This window comes from Ammospiza nelsoni, chromosome 8, assembly GCF_027579445.1.
Source record: "Ammospiza nelsoni isolate bAmmNel1 chromosome 8, bAmmNel1.pri, whole genome shotgun sequence".
Lineage (NCBI taxonomy): Eukaryota > Metazoa > Chordata > Aves > Passeriformes > Passerellidae > Ammospiza > Ammospiza nelsoni.
Window position 1 is genome coordinate 36,681,193 of NC_080640.1, and position 10,734 is coordinate 36,691,926.

The following is a 10,734-nucleotide window of genomic DNA, read 5'->3' on the forward strand; positions in this document are numbered from 1 at the left end:
TTGCTGCCCTTTTGTGCCTCTTTTTTTCCAGCCTTTTTTGGCCCCTCGATACAAATACCTCAATGGAATCAGTGGGGGTTTCTACCAATTTCAACCCTAAAAATAAGACACAACAGAGATTCCTTGTCAATTTAAACTTAAAGATGACGAAAATTGAAGGTTTGTTCTCATTTCAAACCTATAAAATCCCATCACAAAGGGTGTTCCATGATCAATTTCAGTAAGAAAATGGAGATTCCCCATCCATTGACAGCCCTGAAATAATGGCCAAGGCAGGGTTCCTTTCCATTGATCCCCTCAACATTGCAGGTGAATGGGGATTCCCCCAGTTGAAACACAGACTATAAGGGAAAATTAACCAGTTAAACAACTTCAGAATACACTTGGACAGAAATCCATTGAAAGGGAACCACACACACCACTTGTCTTCCCTAATTAATTCCATCAGGCTTTCTTCACTAAAAACACTCTCAGAATTAAAAGTGGAGATGCCTCATGTGTTACCTCAAAGCAGAGGAAGAGGTAGCATGGAAATGCTTCTTCTGCCATGGCAAACTCTCCTGGGAGCACTCCCAGAGCCTTGCAGGGCTCCACTGGGAAGCTGCTGAACAAATGGAAAGAGTTGGGATGAGCAGAGCCCCAGAGAAATCCAAGCCCCACTGATGGAAAAGTCAGATTATCCAAGCAGCAACAGCAGCTGGAGTGTTTGCAAAAGAGCAGCTTTGTTCTGAACCTCAGCTTAGGAGTTCTCCTCATGCACTAAGGGAGCCCTTCCATCTATTTGGACCTTTTCTATAGCACAGGCCACACAGCAGTTCAATGTGATCATGTTCTTCAACTCAATTATGTTTTTTAAAGTATCTAAACTTGATCTAGCTACTCATCAGTGGAGAATTTTATGTATTTTCAGTGTAAATTTCCTTTCCTGGTCAAACACCAACCCTTCCCAAGGTTCAAGTACCTCTGTTTTCCACCACTAACTGCTCAGTAGCTTACTCTCAATTAGAAAATCTCTGTTAACTTCATTTTTCCACCACAGATTTGTCTGTCTCCCTCACCTCTCAAGCTTGAAATTTAGCAGAACCTTCTTCATACTTCCCAGCTCTTGCTGTCCATCTCTAATCCCTGTCCAACCTGCCAGTGCTCTCCCTGAACTGCTGACAAAGGAAATTACACAACATCAGTGCAGGACAACTCATTCATTGCTGAATGAAAAAGAAATAAAGAGAAATTAAGAAGCTGATTTGGACTCAGCAGGACTGCACTGTTGGTGTCTATACATCATTTCTACGTATTTTATTTCAAATTCATCTTGTTGAAACCAAAGGTGTCATATTTAAAATAGATTGTTCATTCCACATAAAAGCAACATGCTGCTTGCCTTCCAGCCACATTTTCACTAAAAAAAAACCCCAAACTGCTCAGCCTGGGCTCACATCATGCCAGCAGTAGCTGTATATCAACATTCAGCAGTAATGGAATTCATTCAGAAAATGACCAATTACAAAAATACTTTCACTTCAAGAACTGATACTGCACTGAGGAAGTTATGCATACCTTCAAAAATTCAGTAATCAAGTTGTATTTCTCGTTTTATTGAAAAAAATTAAAAAATATTTCTGGCCAATATTTACACATTTGATCCAATTACTCTTCCTGCAATGTGGTATTTCCCCACCTGCCCCTGAAGGCAGCAGCATTTTCAGAACCAGAACTGCTCCCCAGATATTGAACCCACTCAGCAATGGGTAAAAGAACATTTTAGAAACGTGGCAAATTGGATCACTGAATGGAAAAACAGGAGAGAGGTTTTCTAATAGAACAAAACATCATTTGAGTCATGTATTCAACATCTTTTTCCAGTTTTCTGGAATTGTGCTAGCACTGGGAAAATCTCATTTCCACCCAAGACAGTGTGCAAACAGAAGCTTTTGAAGGTAAATTCACTCTGCTGAAGTGACACAGAATGAACAGAATGATCCAAATTAAAACCTTTGGCCTCTTCTTCCACATCCTGTTCATGTGTCTGTGCTCCATCTCCCCAGCAGCCATGCCTTGTGCAAAGGCTCGCCTCCCTGCCTTGCTCAGCTGCCAGTGAGCTCTGTGCTCTCAGGTAAATTCACCCCCAGGCTCTGTCAAATGTTCCAGCTGGGTCCTGCCAGGCCAGCCTGGGCACTGTAGGACTCGAGCAGCTTTGCCACCAGGTTCATGTCCACAGCCAGGGCTGCCAGCTCAGCAGCTTCAGCTCCACAATCAGGGCCAGCACTCTCACATGGGGCTGCTCCAACAGAACTTGCCTGCAGGAAGTACAAAGAGAAAGTTTTATCCAATTGCATGAGCAGATTTAAGGGGGAAAAAAGGGCAAACCACAGGAGAAAAGAAACAACAACTCTGCAGTCAACAAAGTCCAGTACACTCCTGAGTCCTGACAGACAGGTATTCAGACACCAAATGCTCATGCTAGCTGTCCATTACCCAGATTAAGTTCCAAGAGAAGGATAGAAAGTGTTGCTGAGTCCTGGCACTGCTTCCTGTGGGAGAAAACTACTACAGGAACTCACAAGTGAAGCTGCAGCTGCTTGCCCTACTACTCAAAACAGGGAAAAGATGGGCAAACTAAAACTAAGCCTTGGAAAAGATGGGCAAATTCCAAGCTTAGGTAAGCTTTAGTTTATAAAAAATGTATGATGGTGCAGGTCCACACTTTGCTTGCATGTGGGAAGGTTCCAATCCCCTTACTCAGAATGGCCACTTGCAGCACATTTCCTGCTTGGAAATTACTGCTGCAAATCAGAGCTCAAGGCACACTCACCCCTCTCTTGGGGCTGCTGAAACTTTTCTCAACGTTGGTCTATGCCAGCTCACGGTCCATATCCTTCATGTACGCCTTGAGACTGCCCACGAGCTCCTCAGGAGACACCTTCTGCTCCTGCCTTCCATTCCCAGCATCCAGCTCTTCATCATCCTCAGCTGAGAACCCAAACTCCTCCTCTTCATCCAGATCATCATAATCCAGCTCCTCGGAGTCTGCCCCTGCACATGATTTGGTGTCAGTACTACAGCAAAGAAATCAGTGCTGGCATCTGTTTCAAAGAAAGAAGCAATCTCACCTAAAATTCTGTCCAGGGCTTTTGAAAAATTATCCACATCAAAGGTAACATGGGATTCATCAGATGACCTGAAACATAAAAATATTTTTAAGCAAATGAAGCTTCTATGCTTGCATAAGCCTGACACAGGCACAAGCCATATTGATTTCTCTCAAGCCAGGACTGAAGCTGGGACATTTGAATTTAAAAGTTCTCAGAAGCTTCAAGCCTGTATGGAAGAGACATCAAACAGTGAGTGGAAGAATACTGGGCAGAAAAAGAGAAAAATTGTGAAGACCACAAAATCCAACTGAGGGACAGAGAGCACCCTAGCTTGCAGCACTTGAACCTGCACCAGTGCCAGAGTGGCACCAAACTGATTTAAAGCAAGTACAGGTTCACTGCTCTGGCTCTGCTTTAGGCCCTGCTCAGCACAGCACCTTCAAACTCTGATTCTCTGCATCACAGAACCAACCACAGGGCTGCAGCACAGTGCAACATTCCACACCAGACCCAAACTCCAGGTGCTACTACCATGGCATTTCTGCTCCTTCCTGTGTGGAGACTTTGGACACAAAAGCCTTCATGCTCTCAGCAACTGTTTCCAAGTCATAGTTTTGCTCCTCCTCCTTTGGGGAAGGAAGGGACTCATTTCTTGTCTCCTTCAGCATCTGATCCAGAGCACCTGGTGTAATATCCAGCCAGCTGTCATCTGAAAGAACACAGCACAGATCTGTTACTCTGCACAAGCCTGCTGGCCCACAGGCCCAAACCAGCTGACTGACACGACTGCAACCATCCTGCAGCTCAGTTCTGCAGTTCAGTTCTTGTGCTGGTCCGGGCTCACACACAGCAAAGGCAGAGAGAGGCTGAGAGGAACTGAGTGCGGGTTTCTTGCCACTACTTAAAAACTCTGCTTTGCAGAGCTCAAACTCAGAGAGACCATTCTAGTCACTGAGAAGCCTTTGGCCACTAAGTGGAGGAAGAAAGGCTTACTCTAAACTGGGAGAGCCAATCCAGTGTTTAGTCTTAAGGAAGGCTGGATTTGCTCTCCCTTCACAGCTGTCAGCATTGCCCCTCTCCCCCCACAAATAATCATCTGTAATAGGAATAATTCCCCCATCCAGCTCACCATCCTCTGCAGGAAGATAAGCTGCTTCTCTCCCAATTCCTTCAGATCAATGGGGGTTGTCTGTAGTAGTGGGGAAGTAGCAGAGCACTACACAGAGTATTAGCTAAAACAGGACACAGTCAGTCCCTGCAATTCCCAGCCGATGGCTCCAAAGCCCATTGGTCATGGCTCTTTTCCTTTACATTTATTTTGCCTTGGTAAATATTAAGATTACCAGATCCCAAACACCACAGAGTGGAAACTGAAGAAAATAACAGTCAAGATATTATGACCTGCCAAAGCCTCAGATATTTCTGTAGTGATTTATTTTTTGGATTTCATCTTCCAGAGAAATCCACAGCCAGCTCCTTGAGCAAAGGAGACAGATTACTCTGTATTCATTATTCACTGGGACTGCTTTTCAATGAAACTTTTCTACACTTTCTACAGTCAACCAAGCAAAAATTGCTTTGCAGTCACCACTTGGAATCCACTTGGAAGAGCTCAGCATTTCACAAAACCAAGATAAAAGAGTTACTCAAGCCAGAACCTCTCCCAGTGGAGCATTCCAGAGGAATTAGTACTTGTATGTCCTGGCCACAGCTTCCATGTTCAATGAGCAGTGGAGAAAAGAGTTCAGGTGTTTGTAACAAGGATTTCAAAGGTCACTTACAGGATTTGTAGGGTATATGACACTCATGAATTTCAAGCAGCTCTCACATTTCTGGCACTGCAACAGGTTGCTGGAAGTGATCTTCTGCCATGTGCAACAGTTCCAGGTACTTGGCTGATCCTTCCATTTCTCCCTATTGAATGCAAGTCACAGGCATGAACCCAAACAATTCTCCCTCCCCTTCCTCCTCAGTCAGGCTTCCTAAGGGTGACTGTTGGTCACACAGAAATGCTGAGAGAACCAGAACAACCAAAACCTCTTGGCCATCTACACTTGGAACTCAATACAGCAAAGGGCCATTCCTGTATTTGAAGTATATTAAAGGATTTGAAGCTAAGAATCTCAATAGTGTTTCCAATTTGATAACCTTCAAACAAGTAGACAATTCATGACCAATTTATTAACATCAAAAAAGTAGTGAAAGGCATTTATTAAAAAATAACACAGAACCTCAGCTAAATCCCCAGAAGTGAGAAAAAACACACACATATAAAAATTACACTTGCATGGGCCCAGATAGGTCTATGGTGTTATCTAAGGATCTTGAAGAATATTGAATTCTAGAGGGGTGGAAATGAAATGTAAACCAGTGAAATCAGTTACACCTCACACAATCACATATGGGGGTTTTCTTCACTCAAGTGTATTTCTCCCCTTGCTTTAGATGAATGAATCAATCCCCACATCTTGCTTTTTCCTTTTTAATTTCCAAAATAAATTACTTTCAAAGGGGAACAAACTGCACATTTAAACACATTAATTCATTTCACACGAGATAAGGATTCAAGCTCCTTACACAAGTTCAAGGGTTAAAATGTATTTTCCTTGGCATATTTAAAAGCCACAGACACTGAAATACTCACAGACCTTGAAATAATCCTTCTCCTTCAAGCTCCTGAGCAATCTCTCCCACAGAGGACTGCTTAACACATTTCTCTTGGCATCAGGAGCCACTTTACTGCTCTCAGAGCACAACATTTCAAAGCCATGAGCCTGCAGACAGAAGATGCAACAAGAGGTTCTCAAGGTGTGGCAGACTTTGCTCACATTTCTCTGGACAAGCAGGCAACCTCCAGACAAGGACCCATTCCCTGGACATGCATGAACCAAGGCCAAAATGCCCCAGGAATCATTACCAGCTTCATGCCCAGCTCGTTGGCTCTGTACTGAGGATGAGCTGGGGCGGGCAGGATGTATCCACCGCATCTGTCTGGAACAAACTGCTGCTGCACCAGCTGTGCACATAAACACCGAGTGAAAGTCACCTGCAACAGCCAGAGCAGAAACAAACACTCCCTGCAGCGGGACTGGGCTGGGGACAGCCAGCAAACTCCCTCCAGGTCACCAGAGTGGCTTTGGAGGCACCCATATTACAGGCAGTGCCTGAGACTGCATTCAAAATATATCTTAGAAAGATTTTTCTGATAAATTGCTTTTCAGGCCTCATAAAGTTTGTTCCAAATTGAAATCTCCAAGCAAATATAAACTTCTGTCATTCTAAATACATTAGGAAAAATCCTTGATATTCTGTAAAATCCCTATTTGAATTGGCACAAGTTTCATTAAATATATCTTCTTTCCTTAACAACAATAACACCACGTCTCTCTTCAGCTAGAGAAGTGCTTCAGGAGAACCAGCATAGCCTAACTGCTTCAGAACATCACAGGCATTAAAAGCAGCATTTCAGTTGTCACATGCGACCTCTGCTGGTTCCTGATCCTAAGAAAAGCCCTGAATGCAATGTTCTCAACTCCCTCACTCTGTGTGTTCCCTCAAACAAAAGGAAAGATGAGCCTGACACTCCAGGTACACACTTACAACCCATTTTGGTGTTGTGTTCCAGCCCTTTTAAGAATCTTGGAGTAGGGGCAAAGTAATTGAACAATTTTTTGCTAATGACCAAATTAATGATCTCCATTCTAATCCATGGCCATTAGCAGCCATCCATATTCGGGTGAAGGTGTCTGCTCATTATTTCACCTGTACTAGACAAAGCCTGTGTCCTTACATAGACAGCAACACTCCAGCCCAGAGCATTCCCTACCCTCAGGGACACTTCTGAATCTACGTCTGCTGGGTTTTTTTTAACATTCATAAACTCATAGAAAGTCTAAGGTTAGAAGGGACCTTAAAGAGCCACTAGCCCAGGCTGCTCCAAGCCCCATCCAACCTGCCCTTGGACACTTCCAACGTGTCTGGGATGGGGAAACGCCTCCAAGGATGGACAATGATAAGACAGGACTTTCAGAGCACAGGCACTGCCCCTTGGCAGCCCTCCCACTAAAGCAGCTCCTCAGCAGCACCAGCCTTACCTGGCTGCCAGCCCCGGCAACCCCTGCTGATCTCCCGCAGCAGCTACACAATGAACCACTCATCCTCCACGTTATCCCCGAACACCGCGGTGCCGCCCAAGTGCGCCGGGATCTCGCCTGCACGGGCCATAGACAGGAGAGGCGGCTCAGCAACGCCGTGCCCAGAAACACATTGTCCACGGGGGCTGCGGAGTCTCCCTCACTGTGGATATCCCGGACCCTGCTGACAGAATCTTGTGTCCTGTGCTCGAGGATGGCCCCGCTGCAGCAGGGAGGCGGCACCAGATGCCTCACTGGGTTAACCCGTGCTGTGACAGCGAGAGTCTGGGAACCCGCCGCGTCCCCCCTCACACGCTCCCGGTTCCAGCCCGCCGGGTCCCCCTCACACGCCACAGTTCCCGCTCACGCGCTCCCGGTTCCCCTTCACACGCTCCCGGGTTCCCTCTCCCACGCTCCTGGTTCCGCCTCACACGCTCCTGGTTCCGCCTCACATGTCCGGGGTTCCCCGCTGCCGGATCCCCCTCACACTCTCCCGGTTCCCGGCCGCCGGATCCCCCTCACAGTCCCCCCGCTCCGGGCGCTCCTCCCGCCGCGCCTTCCGGCCTGCTCCCGGCTCACCGCGGCCCGGCACATAGCGCAGGCGGAACGGCTTCCGCTGCCACACGCAAGCGGCCAGGAGCGGGGCCAAGCGCACCAGGGCCAGCTCAGCGCAGCGCCGCAGCAGCGCCTCGCCGCCCGGGCCCGCCGCCGCCGCCAACAGGCGGGAGCGCACCGCGTCGTCGGGCAGCACCGGCTGCCGCAGCGCCTCCATCGCACCAGGGCCCAAAGCGCTCCGCCCCCGGGCAGGAGCGGCGGCTCTGTGCCCCGAGCCGCTGCGTGTTCACGGGCAGGGATCAAAGCGGCTGGGCCGGCTGCGTTAGAATGTAGTGCCAGCCTTTCCTTGCTGGTCCAGGTGGCACTCAGGCACACACAAGCCTGCAACCATATTGCTTCTCCTTCAGTTTAAATTCAATGTTGTTTTAATTTTGTTTTTAAGTGTTCTTAGAGATGCTGCAAGTGAAAGAAGAGAACAGAAATAGGTAGGAGCAACACTGGCACAGTAATGGATATTTTGCTCTCACTCTTTTCCTTTTAAAAATATATGTAGATAACATGAACTTTTAAACTCTGTGGTTTGGCAGAAGCACTCTTTTTTCCCTTTCTTTGGAAGAGATATGCAAGTCCTGAGACCCTGGGCCAAATGCTCCCTGCATTTTATTTATGTTTTTACAATTAAACAAAGGGCAGATAAGATTGACAAGGAAGATACAACTCAGGAGCTCACTGGGCAGCAGTTTCCAAACTGTTAGGGTGATGCCAAGAGAAGTAGGGTGTGAACGCTGCTTTCCAGTGCGAGATTAATCCATAATAACCTGCTCAGTGACATCAAAGTCACTGCTTAGAAGCCACTTGTTATTTCCCGAGGTGCAGGAGCTGGAGTGTTTGACAGAGCCTGGGCAGAATGATGAATAATATTCCTGTCAGATTTCTGCTTCTCTCCTTGTGCCAGCAAGAGAAACCCATCTTGGTTAAGGGTTTTGTTCCTGTGTGACAGTGTGTAGTTTCCCCAGCCGGTTTGCTCTCCTGACAGCTCAAGTCTCGCCTCTTCAAGAGCAGAGCACGCTCTGCCCCCAGGGCTTTGCCACTGGGAGCACTGGGAGAGATCCTGGGAACACTGGGAGGGAACTGGGAGCACAGGGAATGCCAGGAGGGAACTGGGAGGGAGAGTGGGAGCAGCGGGAGTGAGCAGGAAGGAGCACTGGGGGGGATATCAGGAGCCCTGGGAAAGAACAGCGCTCCCAGCTGCTGCCCAGTGCTCTCCCGATCCCTGCCGGGGCTTGCCAGGAAGAGGGATACTGGCAGGGAACTGGGAGGGAACTCCTCAGCACTGTGCAAGGGGCAGCAGCCCCAGCTGTGATCTCTCCCTGGCCTTTTCCCGATCCTCGAGCCTTTCCAGCTGTGTTCTGTTGCCTGCCTAGGGAGAGCAGGAGAGGGACAGTGCAGTTTTGCTGGCGCCGGGCACCTGGCCACACCCGGCCCAGCCCAAGAATCCCTGCGAGAATTCACTGTTGAGAGACCCAGAAGCTGCTCCAACGGGTTCCTTCTTATCACGGGTTTTACGGGAAAGAGGGATGTGACCGGGCGTGACCTCTCCCCTCCTCCTCTTCCCGTGCCTCGCTGCTTCCCCGCAATCTGTATGGCAAAAGCAACCCACACCCACATCGGCTCTGTCCTGCAGCGGCAGCACAGGAGACACTGTGCCTGACCGGGACCGGAGCGGCGGCAGCGCATTTGATGTTATGAACAAAAATTCAGTTAATATTTTTTTCTGTGAGAAAAAGTTACCACTACTGCTGGGCTGCTGCCTTTGTTCTTGTAATCACGGGTCGTTGTCGTTAATGGTTGTTTTTGTATTAGTAAAAGCCCTGGCTGGGGCGAGGTAATGGCCCTTCTCCTGGGTGGGGACCTTGCCCGAGGCTAAGTTGTACCTTTCCCAGACTAGTGAAGACACCTGAGAGGGTGGGGGTTATGCAAAGTGACTCCCAAGACCAGAATGCTTTGTGGAACCCCCGACTCCAAACCCACGGAGAAACCCCAAAAACAACGAGCCACCTAAGAGCTGAGAGACTGGAGTGATGTCTGGACGTGAGGAGCCGAGTGCTGAGCCTGCAGAGACGCGGCACACCTTCGGACCCTCTCGCCCTGACCAAGCGAGTTGACCCCGGCGGTGAGACCAGGCCGACTGAGTGGGAGGGGCACGATCTGACGGGAATACCATGCCCCAAAGGCTCCCAGCGAGGACTGGATTCCCCCAGCTCTGCCCCTTGCCGGCAGAGCTGTGCATATCCTCCTCCTCTGAGTCGCCCTGGGAGAGACGACGGGAGACTGCAGCCCCCCCAAGCTACCTAATCCTGAGCTGATCACTTTTAATAAAGGCATTTAACAGGAGAAGAAGTCTCCTGGCCTTGTTTATTTCATTCGAGACGTTCCGCAGCAACGGCGGAGACTGGCGAGGCGGCGGCAGAGCTCGGAGGCGGCTCCAGCCCAGGTGGGACCGCGGTCGGTGCTGCCCCAGCTCAGGGCTCACTGCGGGTGGAGGCGGCCGCGGTGAGGGCCGGAGGGTTCAGGCGAGTTCCTGGTGCTGGCTTCCCCCGTGTGCGCCCTGCGCTGGGATCGCCGAGGGAGCGGCTGCCCACGCTCACACAATCACAGAATCTCTGGGTTGGGTTGCAAGAGACCTCCAAGATCATCGAGTCCAACCCAGCCCCAGCATCTGAACTAAACCCTGGCACCCAGTGCCTCATCCAGCCCTTTTTTAAAACACTTCCAAGGATGGTGACTCCTCCACCTTCTCGGATTGACCATTCCAGTACTTTGTGGCAGCAGCTCTCTGGCCACAGAGAGCAACACATAACTTTCCCAGGCATCATCCTGGAATAGGCTGTGAGAAGATCAGGGAATGTATTATGGAGATTTGTTTACCAAGGGGTGGTTTATTAATTAGCCAC

The 10,734-nt window shown here is 48.8% G+C and overlaps 1 pseudogene; it reads right to left on the bottom strand.

Annotated features, from left to right (window-relative positions):
* Positions 1–1,566: 1,566 nt before the first annotated feature.
* Positions 1,567–7,997, bottom strand: LOC132076109 (protein ecdysoneless homolog; annotated as a pseudogene).
* Positions 7,998–10,734: the final 2,737 nt, after the last annotated feature.